This window comes from Pteropus medius, unplaced genomic scaffold (assembly GCF_902729225.1).
Source record: "Pteropus medius unplaced genomic scaffold, Ma_sr-lr_union100, whole genome shotgun sequence".
Taxonomy (NCBI): domain Eukaryota; kingdom Metazoa; phylum Chordata; class Mammalia; order Chiroptera; family Pteropodidae; genus Pteropus; species Pteropus medius.
In genome coordinates, this window is record NW_024356249.1 from 6,510,187 (window position 1) to 6,528,641 (window position 18,455).

Here is an 18,455-nt window from a genome sequence, read left to right on the forward strand (position 1 = left end):
GATTTTGATTCTTTAGCTCCATCTGAACTTTACCAGATTATAACCTCACAAAACTCGTGATTTTACATAATCTCCTAAAGTACACTATCCTTCAAAAAGAAAGTCACCCAGAAATCATATGCCATTTGAGTCCTAAAAGAGTCCCAAAATAGGGAAATACATTCCAAAAGGGAGGGGAACTACGACTCACAGGTAAAGTTTGAAGTGTGATGATTATTAAACACTGAGGAAAGGAAAATGATGGGCTAATCTGACAGTTTCCTTATAGAAAAGATTATAATAGAGAGGAAGGTAATTAATGCAGAAAGGATAAAATTTTAATTAGGTCATTTCCAGAATAACTCCAAGTATAAACTTTAACATCACAATGCTATGCTATACAAAAATCTTAAAAAAAAAAAATTCCTAAAGTTTTATTTTTATCCTATACTTTAAAAAAAATATGATTCATTTAGTGATTAAGAAGCAAATGATTTGCCCATGGCAAAAGAGCATATCTAGAGACGTACACATAACTTCAACTGCAAGTCTATCACAGAAAGATTCCATTAACCCTGGGTTTTCAAAATGAGAACAAGCTATTTTAAAATCCTATTTATTCTGCATACAAAAAAGATTTAGCTATTCAGATTTTAAGTTTTTACCTAGCACAGGTTACATGTAAACCAGTGATAAATTCAATCACAAGGCAGGTGGGGTTATAACTGTATCTGTTAGAGATCACTTCCATTCAAGGAGGAAAAATAGTGATCCTAATTAGATACAATACCCAGTTAAGTGAAAGTGTAAATGCCCCCTAAGCAATAGGATAGGCCCATTTTATAGGCAAACAAACAAACTTATGTCCACAAACAATGTAATATTAAAGACAACGGCCAATAGACTAACAAGTCCCACTTACCCCTACGTAGGACTTCATAGGCTATAAAATCTTTTCACACATTTCACCTTACCTGATGGCCATGACCACAGTTATCTAGTAAACACTGTGTGTTTAATGCAGTGATTGAGACTTGGGGAGGTTAATGACCTGCCTCAGACCACTTACCTAATAAATGGCACAGCTGGGATCAAAACCAGGTCTTTGGATTTTGACTTTATTCTTTTTCCCACCACCTTGCAGATGTCACATAAAGAAGGAAGGTCTATATTTATGTATAACAGATCTCAACACTCTCCAGATTACCGAAAGCTTGATCAGTATTAAGCGATGCTTGGCGTATCAAGTTACTCAAAACACTTGAAATTATTTACTTTCTCATTATTTTAAATATTACTAAAATAAATTAACTGGCATATCTGAGATAAAAAGTTTCTTTCCCAACTGTCTCACAGGAAATCTCTCTTCTGGGACTGGGAAGTTTTTGAAATGAAAGTCACAAAGCAAACAAAATCCAGTGATAGGTCTGCCTCAGGGAAATGCCCTGTTCATGGGCCAATCCTCTCAGCCCATGGCATGCTGGAGCTCTCCTAACAGAGGTCAACGGACTTGTCCCCAACTCAGAGACACCCCAACAAAATATCTATGAACGCTCTTGCCCTGGAAGACAGAGAGGGCTTCATATTTTCACCGTATGAATTAACTCCTTAGAGACCATCTTCTCTTTTTGAATGGCAGAAGTATCAGAAGAATTATTATTTTAAATCTGTCACCTTTTAGGGCAGTTTTTGAAACATTTGTTCAACATTTAAAAACTACATAAGAATAATGGAATGCAGAGAAGTGAAAGTGGGGAAGTAAAAGAAAATTAATTAACATTTATTAACAAGAAAAATCAGCTGTGTGCCTGGCGCCGTGCTAATTCATTTACCCATAATTCCAAATTTATCTTCACATGTAACTTACAAGGGAATCGGAATTATCATAAAGAACATAAGAGACAGGGGCAAAAGTCCCAAGGTTAAGAAATTCACTGACCCCAGAGAGTTATGTTTCTTTGTGGTTTATTTTTACTTTTCATGGCCACAAAAATCAAAAGAAAACTAAAACTCTCATGTACTTTTGAGAGGTCCTATAGTTGGTAAACCCCGGGACCACAAAGGCTGCTAAAAGCAGAGATGTCCAGTACAAATCTGCCATACTGCTCTCAGAGAACTCTATTTTCTCCACAGTCCTTTCGCAAGTTTCTATACTTAATAAAAAAATTATAATTTCCCTCTTAAGGGTTTGGTGTTACAATTTTTTTTTCTGAATACTTAGATAACTTTTCTTTTTTTGAAAAACAGTAAAATGCAGGCAGTTCTATATGAAAGTAACAGCAGCTGCTAACATTTAGTAAGCACTATTCCAAACCTTATGTATTAACTCATTTAATCCTCCCAAAGACCCCATGAAATCATTTAACAGATGAGCAAACTGGGGCAGCAAGAGGTTAAGTAATCAATCTGTCCAATATCACATCATTCATAAAATAATGAAGACAGGAATCCAATTCATTTTTTATAATTTCAAAATTATGCTTCCACCACTTACTTCGTTCAATAAGCCAACCAACATAACTTGACATTTTTTTCTATGCCAGTTACTGTGCTAGGTGAAGAAGACATAGAAAGGAAAGGCACAGTATCGTGTCCTCAGGGCAGAAACATACTAAGAGAGTGAACAGACTGTAGGCCAAACCGTCATTTGTTCGAACCTGATGACTTACAAAAAAAATAAGCATTTGGGGCTCAGTCCTGTTTTAGACAAATGTAACCACCATTCATAGCAGTATCTGTGGGTTGCCCAGACTACCAGCACCAATACCAGCTAGAAAGTTGTTAAAAATGCAGATGTCCATGGTTCTATGTGGATAGGCTAACCTTTGGCCCGGGAGACATCCTGACTTTATAAGTTGGTGTCCAATAAACGATTATTTGAAATGGCCTCCTACATTATACAAGCAATACATGTTAACTGCATAACATAAAAAGTACAAAGAAAAGAATGGCTATCGCCAATGTTTTGATATAATTTCTTGTCTTTTTTCTATGTTTATAGACAGCTTTTTACATAATTAAGATCCTACTGTATATACTAGTCTGACCATCTACCTAATATTCACCTTTTATATTCTAGACACTTTTCAGTATCATTAAGAACACTTGGTAAATATCATTTTAATTACCATATAACACCATACCAATATGGATGTAGCATGATGAACTTACCATTCCTATATTGCTAGAATTTTAGTGTGTTTCCAACTTTCTACTGTTATAATAAACAAGCTGAGAATAATGTATCTGTACAAAAATATTTACTCACATATCAGTATACTACCTTGGTATAAATACATATAAGTAAAAAAACACTGTGTTTAAATATTTCCACCCTTAGTGGTTATATTAATCAATGATCCCACTGGCAGAGCACAAGAATACCTGTCGGCTTACCACTTGACAAAGGTAAGGAAATGATTTTAATGTTCAGTTTTTGGTTTCTAGTAATAATGAACTTTTTATATATTCACCAGTAATTTATGACATTTTTGTACATATATGATCTCATTTGTTGATTTTTCTTATTTAGGGTAAGACACATGAACTTGACATCTAATAGGTAAAATATAGTCAAAAATCAGCAATTTAATATTCTCAGGCCTAGCAGCTTAACTTTCAGCTGTATCATTTACACAGTGATGGAATTTTTAGTTTATGTGGGACACAAGACATATGTAAATGAAAAGAAGGAAAAAATTCTTATCGCTACTTTCAAGTATCATCTTAGAGCGCTGCCTCCTCCTACACCCAAGTACCCAACTGGATTATAAAATTTATAACCCCATTTTAACATTTTCCCTTAATAGAATGTCAGTTCCTGGAGTAAGGAGGAAGGGAGGGTTCTAAAATCACTGGAAACCTACCCCCTTTGCATCTCAGTGTCTTCTTGGACAAGGCTTCACTCCTCATACCTGTGCTGTCTCCTGCTCCAAAGGTGTAGACAGAAAGGCCCAGTCGTGAAAGAGCAGAACTCAGGGAGGAATTGAAAAGAGCATTCATGTATCTGTTCACGTGCCTTTTTCTCACTCCTTCTTGGCAAGTCACTTCAGTGAAGTTTCACGGGAGCATGGAGAAGAAACACTTTACTAGTATAAGCCAACCTATATTGTCCACTTGGTCAGTCCCTTGTTAAACAGAGATAAAAATCACTGGGCCTAGGTGAAAGTATCTGCTTTCTAATTAGTACTGCTAGTAAGGGAGGTGGTTAGAATTGAACCACATAACACAGAGAACTCATTTATCAGCTATTATCTCAGTCAACAAAGTTGATTCCAAATCAACTACCAGCCAAGCAATATGGCGGAGCTGGGAAGAACAGTGAACTTTTCTCTTTTTACCTTTTAGGCCATCTGGGGTCTAACCCTTGCTCTGTCACCTCAACTAGCTACGGGACCTTCACTGAGTCCATAGCCAATCTATGCATCAGTTCACTCTTTCATAAACAGAGATAAATTAAAAGAGTTCCAAAGTCTCTTTCTAGTTCTAAATTCAATGGCGACATTGACGACTGGATGATACTCTAGGCAGCCTCTTTTCCTTATAACTCTGGCAATAGTACACTTTATCAAGGGAGACTCAGCAAATCTTTCAAAGTATGCTCTTAAGCACCCTTAAACTCTCACATATGCTAGAAAAAAACATGGCTTTTTATAAGTTTCATGAATCTGTTTCAAAAGCTTTAGAAGAAAGTGTTATCCAAGCTAATTAAGTTATTTCGTCCGTGTGGCTCTATGCAATTGTTGGAACTTTTCCAAAAACGTTCCTTAGGGTATCTTCTGCTTACATTGTTTTATTTAAAATTACAGAGGTAAACATCAACAGAAAATGCTAATCTTCCTTTAAGACTTCTTAATTAGGGAAGGTTGAAGCCCCAGTTGATCTACTGTTAATACTAAATTCTTAATTTATCAGTTTGTTTGCTCTCGCTGATCGTTAATAGGCTGATACATGCTAATTTTGGGTGCAGGGTTGTGAATTTACAGTCTTATTTTTGAAATCAAGTTGTGATGCTGGGAATTACAGGCCAAATAATGATAACATAAAATCCAAGAGAGGATACATATCTGTTTATACTGTTATAATTTTGTTGTATCAAATATTCTTGCACTAGGGAAATCATTCCCTGAGCCTTGGAAATATTTTTGTCACACAAAACTTTCTGCTGTCTAGGAAAAAAAAAAAGACTTTTGACACTGGATTCTGAGATTCAAAAAGGACAGGTTTCTAATGATTTTATAGCCCTCCTCCTCTTCCTCCTTACATGGAACCGACATTCTCTTACAGGAAAATATTAAGATGCTGTATATCTCTCCTTTTCCCATTCCATCACTAAAACAATATTTTGAAAAAGTTTCTGTGTCAATTAAGAGTTTTACACATATTCACATGTAGTTGCTGTACAAAAATACATTAAAATGCTACTCACTTCATTAAAAAAGACTAACTGAAAAAGAAAGGGCCTTCTAAATGCCTCTGCTATACGAAGCTGCTCTGACTGGACACCATTTGCCGTGTCCATGGGCTCTCTGATGAGCCACACTGCACAGAACCTAATGTCACGACGGCACAGACGGCACATCAGAAAGCACGTCATCTCCCGGTGGTTTTTCCTGTACGGTATCTGACTTGGCCTTACATTTTCACCTTTGATCAGACTGGTGCTGACTTGGAGAGGCAATGATTAATTCTTACGAGCACCCCGCTCCTTCTCATTTTTTTGTTCCTATATTGCTTGTGTCTTCTTTCCTCATGCTAGAGTCTGCTTTTAGACGTTAAGCATGAAGCAGGTAGTTTACCATTACCCCCCACACTACTCTTCTTCTACTGTACTCCTCCGTTGTGGGGGAGGAGTACAGTAGAAGAAGAGTAATGTGGGGGGTAGTGATAAACTACCTGCTTCACGCCTTTGCCTCTTCCTCTGTCAGAAGTCCAACTCAGCGAGGCCCTTCCCTCAGCCTGCTGTCATGGTGAAAGGAGTCAATAACTATGTGATTCTAAGTTGTAAGTATCTGATGACAACTTTATGTGTAGTATTACACAGTGGTGGTAAAATTAGAGGTGAGTCGCTTTAGAGTCACACCAGCAGGGTTTGATCCTGCCTCTGCCACTGACTAGTTGTGTCACCATGAAAAAGTATGCAATCCTGTTAAGCCTATATTTCTTCATCTGTAAAATGAGAGAGCTCTTCGGAGTGCTGTATTTAAATGAGATGATACATGTAAAGCTACTTTAGAGCTGTGCCTGGGATATACATAACACACAATGAAGCTGAGATATTATTTTATCACATCATTAATATATTATCATCACCTTGTCATTTATTAGCCTCTCCCAGATCCATTTGAATCTTAAGAGAAGACTGCTCAGAGAAATAACATCTTAATCCAATATTCCATAAAAAAATTCTGTGGTCATATGAATATGGGAGGTGCTGTTATAAATAAAACCAGATAGATTTTTTTTCTTACTATAAGACTTCTTAGACTTATTATTCTAAGGAGTAATGAAATGCCAACAATGGGATTAGTTGTAGTATTTTTCCAATCTTATTCTTATTTGCTTATGGAAATTTTTGCCTGCCTAGGACATCTTTATCATCTTGCAAAATAGTAGAATTCTACAGAATACAACTTAGGGGAAAGTGCCTTAAGCCAGAAGTTTTTAATGGTATAATTTTGGGTACTCTACAAGCTGAAGGGAGGGGATTTGGGGCATGAGGGGCAACCCCTGAATCCTACAAAATTTCATATTTCAACTGCCTAGCTCATCAATATGCTCCTGGCCTTTCTCCTTATACTTTTCCACCTTCAAAGATTTATAAAGAATCCTTTTTAGTATCTGGGCAAGAAAAATTAATGCTACTTTATACACACACACACACACATTTTTCAGTGTGTAACTGTATGACACTGTACACTATTAGAATGGTATACCATATTTCTGTTTACTTGTTAAAATGTATATGCATACATAAAACGGAGGTGAAAAAGAAAGAGCATTAGTTCATCCCCAGTGCTCTCACTGCCTTTGCAACATACTCCAACACAGAAACCCTCTCATCCTAAACGTGCCTGCTGGTTTGCATATCGCCTCTCCTAGACAGCGGGACGAGCCCCTCAGAGACAGAATCCCGGCCTTTTCATCTCTGTCTCCTGAGCGCCTGGCATGGTGCCTGGGAAATCATAGGCATTCTATAAATATCCATTCCATTCAACCAATAAATTATGCATTGGTTTCATTATTTTATGCTAGCTTTGTGACTTTCTGCCTAGGTCACGGTCATAAGTGGGGCCATTAGAAATGGTTCCTAAATAGTCCAGCATGTCAGAATTCCCTGACTGGACAGAAGATAAAAGTGAGCATGAAAGTGGTCCTTCCTTCACCACTCGGTGAGAAATCAGGCTCTGGAGCCAGACAGCTGCTTCACCACTTACTTGCTGTGTCAGGCAAGGCATTTAACTTTTTAGAGACTCAAGGCTCCTCATCTGCTTCAAAATGGTTAGAATAGCACATAGTACACAGCAGTCAGGGTTCTTCAGAGAAACAGAACAGATAGGGTATGTGTGCGCGTGCTTATGTGTGCACGTGTGTAATGATGTCACAGTTCAAACCTGAAGGCTGTCAGCTGCAGAGTTCATTTTATGTTGGGGGAGGTTAGTCTTTTTGTTCTGTTCAAGTTTTCAACTGGTTGGATGAGGCCCACCCACATTATGGGGGGCAGTTCACTATACTCAAAGTCGACCAGTTTAAATGCTAATCTCATCCAAAAACACCTTCATGGACACATCCTGAATAATGTTTGAGCACATATCTTGGCACCATGGCCCAGCCAAGTTGAAACATAAAATTAACCATCACAAGTCCCTGCCTCACAAGATTAAATAAGTTAAATATAAAAGCACTAAGAACAGTGTCTGCCACACAGATACTACTGAGGACTTGAGAAGAGACATTCAAAAGCCAACTGCTTTGGGGTCACTGACCAAACAAATATTTAACTAGCATCCAGATCCATGAAAACCCCGTCTTTATCCCGACCTGCAGTATTCTAGGTATTTTAAGATAAGAAAGCTTTTCCACAAATTAAGAAAGACATCTCTTCTTGGGATTCTTGTTCTGTCTGAATCACAATTTAATGCACACTGGGATTCCATGGCATAAAAGCCTCTCTCAGAAGAATCAACTGAATAGTTCTGACACCAAAAATCTCTCAGGAAAAAAGCTGTCTGATGATGGTCTTCTCTGCCATCTCGACCTAGGCGTTTCCAAAGCTGACGTATCCCCGTGACACTCTTTTAAACAGCTAAATCACAAGTCAAACATAGTCGACATCTTTAAAAATGAGATGCTTCATATTTTTTTCTAAAATGACTTTCTTCACTCATCTTCCTTAACTCAGCAGAAATATCTTGAGAAATTTAACTGAGCAATAAAATGTAATTTATGTTCAATGGCTTACACTCAACATTACATCAATTGCCCACTATAAATGCATTTTAAAGTTGGGATCCACATGTAAGAAGAGGGCCCTGGAGGAGAAAGTGGCCTCATCTGTGTTAAGGCAGAATGTTAATATCTGCTTATGCTCTTTACATACAGGAAACAAAACCTTGAACAATCAGTTTCACAGACAGATTTTGTAATAATGTACCGTGAAGCTAAGGAACATATTTAGACCTTCAATACAAGTTTTTAAAAAGCAGCCAGCCAGTCACAACCTTGCCCATTTTCTCCTCTCGTTCTAGCAGCTTAACTGTAGTATTCCCGTATACCGCTCCAAGAGTCTTCACCTCTGACTAGTCACAGTGATTCTCCTGATTTAAATAATCAGATCACACCCAAATATTTTAAACTCCTTTTAATCAATACTTTTATGCACCTTTACGATGTGTTTTATACATGCTCTTCAGAATTTCTTTCCATTTTCTGCTTCTTGGTTGCACAATATAAGAGAAAAATGAACCACATCATTTTTACAACTTCTCTGATATGAAATATTTTCTAAAGTACATATCATTTCCGTAAATTTTTACTTCCTATGTTTAAAGCAAAGGATTCTTGGTCTGTAGATAATCTTGCCTGAAATATTTTGTGTTTGGTCACAGGGGCATTTTTAAATAGACTAGGTCCGAAGCTTCCACTGCATTTTTAATGGGCTGTATGACACACACAAAAAGTGAAGAAATGCCAATGCTATAGAGATTTATTAATTAAAAGAGTAACAGACTCATAGACTGGTTATAGTGGAAAAGGACTTTAAAGATAATCTTAGAGACAATCAAGTTCAGCACCTTCATTCTACAAGTGGAAGTTCAGAGGGGTTAAGTGAATTTGAAAGAACTTTTTTTAAGTGACATTATCCAAATAAAAAGAAAGTGGCAATCAAGGCTTACTTAGCTATTTAATACACCCCTACCCTTCACCTTAAATTGCAACACAGGTACTTAGAAAAAACAAGCAAGAATGGGAATCGTGAGTGATTTATTTTCTGTAATGGGGTAATACTGTTTTTATGATGAAAATGCTAATTATTTAAATTAGATGGAAATATGAAAAAATATGATGTGTAAGGGAAAAGCAGAATACAAATTAGTATGTGTAGTATTATATGAATATATATGTATGAAGAAAATAACTGGAGGGTATGGAGCTAAAAAACAGTTGTTATGTTGGAATAGTATGATTTTTTTTTTCTTCACCCACATATCTCACTAGTATCACACTATTTTTCCAATGATTTCTTTGGGAAAGGAGCCACCACGCATCCTCTGGTAAAACAAGCTAATGAAAGCACTGAAAGATGAAGAGGTATGAGAGAGGAGGGAGGGCAGCAGTGCAAAGCAAATGTTCCTCCCTGAGTCAAGACGTGAAGAAATTAGAAACAGGAACATCTGGGAAAAGAGTTTAAGAAGTTCAGGGTACGTGCATACCAGCTGTGAGGGTGAGAGAGAAGACGTGAACTGCGCCTATTTGCTCAGAGCCTAGTGCATAGTAAGCACTCAGCAAATGAAATTTAGTGACGCTGTTATTATAACTCTACAAAGATCTACATAAAAGGCTTACTGATTGCTTCATATGGCTTTCCAGTGTTGTGTGGAGAACTTTATGTAGCATCAAGCAGGACTTGTGGTAATAAAACTAGTGAATGGATGATTTGTTAGCAGCTATTTTCTGGTGATCTTGAGCCTAACTGTCAGCCTCTGTTATTATATTTTAAACAGACTACGTTGACGGAGGAAGGTATATGGGAGAAATACAAGGTCAGCTTTTACACCAAGATTTTCTTTTTCTGTAGGAAAATGATCATCATCAACAAACATTTACTAATCAGCAACTACATTACTGTGAAAGCATTAACTCATTTTCTTTAAAGACCTAGATCTTTGAAACAATACTTATAAGCCCCTCTAAATTCTAAAAAAGAGTCAGACTTAATAATTACAAGACTTAATAATTACAAAAAATGTTAAAGGGACTTCTCCAAGAAGAAAACAAAATGATCAAAAATATGGGTGATAAAAAGGCAATAACTACATATCGATCAACAATTACTTTAAATGTAAACGTATTAAATGCTCCAATCAAAAGACATAGGGTGGCTACACGGATAAGAAAACAAGACCTTTACATATGCTGCCTCCAAGAGCCTCATTTCATATTGAAAGACACACAGACTGAAAGTAAAAGAGATGGAAAAAGATATTTCATGAAAATGGCAGGGGTGGGAAGACTGGGGCAGCAATACCTATACCAGACAAAACAGACTTTAAAACAAAGCCTATAACAAGAGACAAAGAAAAACGGAGAAATCCCACGTCTGGGGATTTATCCAAAGAAATCCAAAATACTGCTTCAAAGGGACATGCACATCCATATGTTCATTACAATAGCCAAGATATAGAGGCAACCTGGGAGTCCATCAACGGATGAATGGGTAAAGAAGAGGTAGAACGTATACACAATGGAATATCACTCAGCCGTAAAAAGAATGAAATCTTGCCATCTGCAACAACATGGATGGACCTAGAGCGTATTATGCTGGGTGGAGTATGTCAGAGAAAGACAAATGCCAGATGATCTCACATGTGAAATCTAAAGAATAAAATAAATGAATAAAATGGATCTTAACTTACAGGTACAGAGAACATTTTGTTAGCTACCTCCAACAGCTTGTCTAAGACCTGCCAATTCTGCTGACAAAACTCCTTCACTCCAGCCTTAGTGAAACAATCTTATTTCAATACCCCATCATTTCTCAACCAAACTATTATAACAAACTGTTTTCATTGCCTTTGTTTTTCCTCTGGTTCAAAACATTCTCTACACCACTGACACGTTCCTGTGGATATCGATGATGCGAGGGTTGAGTGAGTTAGCATATATGAGTCTAGAGTCTGTCTGGCACATTGTAAGAAATATACCACTCCCTTTTTGAGTTCAAATCATTTTTTTGACTTAAATTACTTCAATGCTCCCCAACTCATAAAGTCCAAGTCATTAGCTTGGATTCTATACATAACAGGCCCTCAGAGTCCAGCCTTGGCCCATCTCTGCAGCCTCATGTTCATCATGCCTTCACGTACACCTAGCACTCTAGGTTCAATGAGCAACTTGTAGTTCTGCAAAAGTGTGAGAATATTTCCAACATTATGCTATTTACACGTTAAATTCTCAGGCTAGAACGTGCTTTCTTCCTTGTTCACGTGGAGAAATCCTCTTCATCCTTTAAGACGTGTGCAACCTGAAAGTAAGCCCTCACCCACACATCCCGGCACCCTGATACTCTCCAACCTCCAAAACTGTAAGAAATAAATTTCTGTCATTTAATAAGCTATCCAGTCGGGTATTTTGTTATAACAGCCTGAACAGACTAAGACAAGGGTAAAATGGTTGTAGAGCCTTTCTGGATGTCCCCAGGTAGTCATTAATCCCTCCAGTGCATCTCTGCCACACTGATGACAGCTGGATGTGTCCATGAGATATTTGCATATCTCATTTCTAGAGTTTTTGTTTGTTGTTCAGATATAATCTAAGCTCATCTCTGAATGGCTGTTGACCTATTCCTTTAATTAAAAACATCTTATCACATATCTGTTTGGGTGTGCTAGTGAATCAGTTCTAGTTCCCGCCTCAGTGAGATCTCTATAAGGTAGGAGATTTCAAAAATAAGTAGGTACAATGAAGGCTACAGAACTGGTCTTGGGAGAGAATAGTTATGTCAGCTTCTTGGTGTTCTTATTTCTAATATATGAAAGTTTCCTATATTTATAAAGTTGAGCTGAAAAGATTCAGAACATACAAATAAAGTACATTCTGAAGATATTAAGTTCTTTGGTCTTTGAAAGAGACGGTCAATCTGGTAGAGAAAAATATCAAGAATATTCAGCAGGACAGGGATAAAAGGAGTGGTGACAGAGAGGCACTAGCAAAACAGGGGCCAGATGCAGGCGATCGTGTGGGACAATGTTTGACAAAGACAGTTCAGAGCTCGAAGGCTCAGAAGAACTGGAAAACGGAGACTGGTGAAAGACTTGCCAAAGTTGCTAAGGGCAGCAACGCATGGCCTATTTTCTCCCATCTTCCATGAAAACATCCATTAGATTAACATTTATTTGCTGAGCAAAGTTGCTACGACTCCTCTTTGTCTCCTTCTTCCTGCTCCCTGCCCCTCAAAATACTCTGATGACTTCTGTTATAGACTGAATGTTTGTGTCCCCCTAAAATTCATGTTAAAACCTCATCACTAATATAATAGCATTTGGAGTAGAGGCTTTTGGGAGATGATTATATTACATGGGTACGGGTCTCATGGATGGGATTTTGCCCTTATAAAAGAGATTCCATAGAGCTCCCACAGCCCTTCCATCAGGTGAGGACACAGCAAGAAGATGGCCATCCATGAATTGGGAAGCCAGCTCTCACTAAAGAGTGAATCTGCCAGTGCCTTGATCTTGGACTTCTTCACCTCCGAATTAAGCCACTCAGTCTATGATATTCTGCTATAGAGCCCAAAGAGACTAAGACAGCTTCTCATTGCTTCTCCCCTGTAACGCTCCTAAGACGTTCCGAACGCAATCATTTTTGTTTTTAAACAGTGATCATACTTGTAACTACTTGTTTAATGTCCATTGTCCCCACTAGACGGCAGGCATCATAAGAGCCTAGACTACATCCATTTTGACATCTCTAGTGCTGGCACATTGCTCAACACAGAGTAAGTGTTCAATACATATTTTAAATGAATGAAAGAATGTACAACCCAAAGATAAAACAAAAATTATAATTCCAGAAAGACAGGTGCCATTAGGCCCATCCTATGATGAATATATTAGCACTCTGAAAATTTAGCTGACCTGACCAGACTCACAGAGACTGTGAGCAGAAAGCCAGCTACGATCCCAGCAGTACTGAGACTCACTACCCATGCTCTGTCCTTTTGGTTACTAGCTTCCTGTAGATGGCAATGCAATAAGAAAAGCGACTGAAAAACTAAGTCCATAAGTCCTAGAGACTAAATGAGTCCCCTGCAAAAGGAGGACTTACTGGAAGAAGACATTTTAAATGCTGATCTTAAAGAAAATAAATTAGAAAATTCAAGAGGCGGAATAAAATAGCCATTCCAGGTGAAAGGAGCAGTATGTAAGACGGTAGATTAAAGGGCTCTTGAAACAAGTGAAAAATCAAAAAATATTTCACAGGTGTGTTTTAAGACAACATGTAAAAACCAGCAAGACACAAAGAGCTATATATAAAACTGTGCTTTTGCTGAAAAATAGAGAACAAAGAACTAACCAACGCTCAAACCAACGTACTGTTATGAAGTTATTTGTTCACGTATATCATCCACCTAACTTTTACTTTCCTGCTTTAATTCAGTCCATGAAAACCAATTTTACTTGAATGAAATGGAAACCAAGCAGTTTCTCAGAAGATGTAACACCCCCTTACATCCTGAAAAATCAAATTTGGGTGGAGGCAAAGCAGCAAGGAAATTTCAAACTATTTTGGGCTATGTGTTTTCTTAGGTCCTTCCCTTGCTAACCTTTCCCAACCCAAATATTTGACTAATTGGAACTCGAGATTTCAAGCAGAAGTCTTGGACTGTAATTTGGTACATCTGCTTAGAATTGTGACTAGAATCTCAAATGATTTAATTGTAACATTTGGGAATGGTGAACACTAGACGAGTGCAATTACAAAGAACTGCCAGAAAAATGCTAATAAGTGTCACTTTGCTGGGAGAGGAGAAGGACATGATCTAACTTCATGTAAGCAGTTAAAGATGGCTTTGTAACCATGAAATACACTGGCCTTCCAAATATTTTGATGGTTTTCGATGCAACAAAGAACTTCAAGGATTCAGTAAACCAGTAGAGAGGACGAGTGCTTTCTGTGTGCTGGCCCTCCTCCATGCTAATATACGTGTGGGTGTGAAATACAAATGACTTCTCTCCAAGTGGCCAGACTCTTGCATTTTGGAAATATGTGCATTCACCAAAAACTGGTTTTCTCATTGAAAAAGTTCAAAACAAGTCTATAATCCCCTCGCACATCAGTTACCCATCTCTCATGACCCTCACGACCTTATCTTAAAATCAGATTCCCCACAGAATAAAACACGACAGACATTTCTGCTTTACATACACATTCATTCCAGAGAAAATTTGATCTACCAGTGGTGCTGAGTCTCCATTCAGGGAAGAGCATATAAAACCAAAACAGCCTGAGACTTACTGAGAAACGAGTTCAATGGACACACTGAAAAAAGTGCTTTAGGCCAATGATCTTAAATGTATTGGGGTTTAAATATGCTTGAAATATAAAACACATTTCTGTCAACCGCTAATAACAATGGCTCTCTACTAAGGGCATGCAGAATTCAGAATCTTGGAGACAGTGGACAGTGGGAGGTAGATGTGGTAGAGAAATAAGCCCATGTAATCTGAATCCCCAGATAATTCTAATATACAACGTCCCCGTCTCTGCTTTGATAATGATAAAATCACAATAGGCCTTGTTGTTCTCCTGCACTTGAGATAAATTTCCAGCAATCCCATTTTGGTCTCAGAGGCTTATGTTTTGTCTTCAAGGCACCAAAATCCACTGGTAAAGAAAAAGCCAACCAACCTTTAAGAAGGCCAGCTAGGAAGGGTAAACATGTTATGTGAGTGGCTAGGATTCTTCATCTTTTATTGAATCTTAAGGTACTGTGGGAGCAGAAGCACTTTAGTGTGGAAAAAAATTGATCACTGATTTGAAGTTAAAACACTAGTTTACACTGAAGCCTGCTCAGTGCTTGAACTACAGAATTTCAGACATAATATTATACCTTTGAAATCTGACCAGGTTAGAATTACTTATGACATAGATTGGATCAAATTCAAACAAATTAAGTCACATTTTTAGAGTTCTTCGGTCTAAATATACATAAAGTTTTTAATATGGGCCGCCATCCAACAGGACACAGATACATGGATAAAACCATAAAGCGGGCCATCTGGGGGAGTCTCTCTCTTTTCCATTATCCCTTTGGACTCCACTCAACAGTCTATCAGCTAGGACAGGGACTCCTAAAACAAAGAAGAGTATGACACGTAGAATCACTGACTTTACTTTTCAAGTAATGAAGTTCCCCCAAGTTACTACCACGATGAGTCATCTTTACTGATGTGAGGATGGAGGTGTTTCTCCTACCTGCAAGAACACATATCTGACCTAAAGCCAACTGCTCTGGCTCTTGAGCCTATGCTGTCATTGTCACCCTTTAGCCATTTAGCAAAATGAATGAAGCTAATCTACGTACCCTTTGTGTTAAAAAGGGCTAACATAGCAAGCGCCTGAGCTGCTATCCTAAGAAGGCTATGCCTGTAAAATCAGCCTTTGGCTAGAATTTGGGAATTTGGGAATTTGGATTTTGGAACTATTCTCACCTTTCCCTAACTAATAAGGGTAGTTTACTGTGCATAGACTGTATGTGCAAACAGTGTGGTCTACGCTGAACACCTGTTTTCTTTCTTCAAGTCTGGAATTTTGGTACATGCTACGTAGAGAGTGCCTACATGACCAAGTGACCAGCCAGGATGTGAATTCCCTTGTCAGACAGCTGTATATTCTTACTACACCACTGTAATAGATCTTAGCCATGGGTATGACTGTATGCCCAGTTCCACGAGTCCTTCTAGTGAATCTCCAAACATGTCAGTGATCTTGGAGACCTCCAACGGAACTACAAAATGACCTCCCAATCTGGGGCTCGGTCTTTCATAGGCTTCATATTACCTCTCTAGTAGCTTTTGCTAGATTATCCATAAAGAATATTGATGGAGAAGAGAGCCTCTGTAGATTTCTAGGATCTGAGTTCTTTCTTCAAAACTATATAATTTTTAAGGCGACCATCAATAGGACAAGAAATAACAACTGTTGGAGAGGATGTGGAGAAAAAGGAACCTTCATATACCACTGGTGGAAATGTAAATTGGTAGTTATTTTGGAAAACCGTATGGCGGTCCCTCAAAAAATTAAGGACAGAGTTACCATATGACCCAGCAATCTCTCTTCTAATATCTAACCCCCCCAAAAAAAAATTAAAAACATTTCTTTGTAAGGATATATGTAACCCTACGTTCACTGCAGCATTATATGCAGTACCCTCCAAATGTGAAAACAACCTAAGTATCCTTTGATGGATGACTGGATGGAGAAGATGTGGTACATAAATACAATGGAATGCTACTCAGTCATAAGAAAGGATGAAATACTGCCATTTGTGAAAACATGGATGGACCTTGAAGGTATCATGCTAAGCAAAATAAGTCAGACAGAAAATGACAAGAACTATATGACTGCCTTCATATATGAGATATAAAACAGAAAGCAACAAAAGAAAAAAACAAACTCATAGACACAGACAATGGAAGGGCTGTTATCAGAAGGAAGGGGGTTGGGGGGCAGATAAGAGGGTAAAGGGTGTCAAATTTATGGTGATGGAGGGTGACCAGACTTTGGGTGGTGAGCAGACAAGGCAATATACAGATGATGTATTACAGACTTGTACATTTAAACTTATACAATGTTATTAACCAGTTTCGCCGTAAAAAATTAAATAAATTAAATAAACAAACTACATTATTTTTAACAAGAAGTCTTCTGAAGAAAATATTCTCAGGTTCATTTTATCTAATCCTCAGTATTAATTCTAGTGATAGAAATCTAAGGCCAAGTAGAAAGACATTAGTTCAATAATTGATCAGCATAAGAAGTATTAAGGGGCAATACAGGCTTGGCAAGGTGTCAGCTCATACCACACCAGCAGTTCCTAGGTCTGCAAATAGGCTTGGCCTAGCACTAGGGAGAGGCTTCAGGGACACACCCACAGGAAGAAAAAATCTACTGGTCTCCTAACCTCTTTGCCTGTCTAGATTCTTCTTTTTCAGTCAGTGCAAGAACAGGGAACAAAAAGTTAACGAGCCATTTGAAATTTGAAAGCCTAAATTTTCAATCAGGATGTAGATGTCGTAATTATGTGGTGATGGCTGATAGGCAAGAAAATTATTAATATTCTCCTTGGTTGCTGGTTTTTCTTGCTGAATTAAACAGATTTTAGACACTGTCTCAGAATAGGAACAGTTATGTTAAATTGGGGAGAGGCAGGAACAATGGATAGGCTAAATCAGGTTGCAGGCTCAGTCTGATCCTATGAGGCTCAATCACCTTTATTTTTGAGCAGGGCAATTCAATATCTAAAGGGTCCAGAAAGATACATCATCATCATCATCTTACTAGCATACATGTCAATGCATGCAAATTTCAAAACCATTTTACAAATTATTTCATTTGACCCTCACAGCATATCCATTTCTGCAAATATTTCTGGTGTGATTTTAAGTAAATGATGTTACCACTAATCCTCTTGGAATTATTACAAGTTAAACATACCAAATCTCTTTCATGTAAGAAAACCAAAATAGCAGGAATATCAACAACCACTACCACCGCCATAAGAACGTTTATTCTTTCTACTAAGAACACAGCTTTCGCTATCTTGGACTATGTTACTTCCAACAGTAATTGCTTCTAGGTGTGTTCACTGCAATGCATTCCAATGTTATATAAAAATAAAAACCAATAGGTCTTAACATACAGCAATAATAGTATTTCAGACAACCGAATCATTAGCAATTTGGAACTGTCCTGACCTCAGGGCTCAGAGATGAGAAATCTCAGACCGTCAAGCAACAAAATGTTACTGGAAGATTCACTACACGCATCTAATTTTTCTTGCTTCTGTCATAGACTTAGAGATGTAAATACTTTTCTAAGAGCTGCTTGAAATGTTATCTTTTGTCTTACCATACCTGAGTCCTAACATTCCCCAGGGAGAGCTGTACCTTTAAAACTCTGACTCTCTCCTCAACTTTTCTTATTCTCTCCTCTTTATCTCTTTGTTTTGGCTTTCTCCAAAGTGCCTCAGTGAG

General features: G+C 37.8%; 1 protein-coding gene across 1 annotated transcript in view; it reads right to left on the reverse strand.

The window, feature by feature from the left end:
- The window catches only part of EXOC4 (exocyst complex component 4), a 640,998-nt gene that overhangs the window by 240,369 nt on the left and 382,174 nt on the right, over positions 1–18,455 (reverse strand). The window lies entirely within an intron of this gene.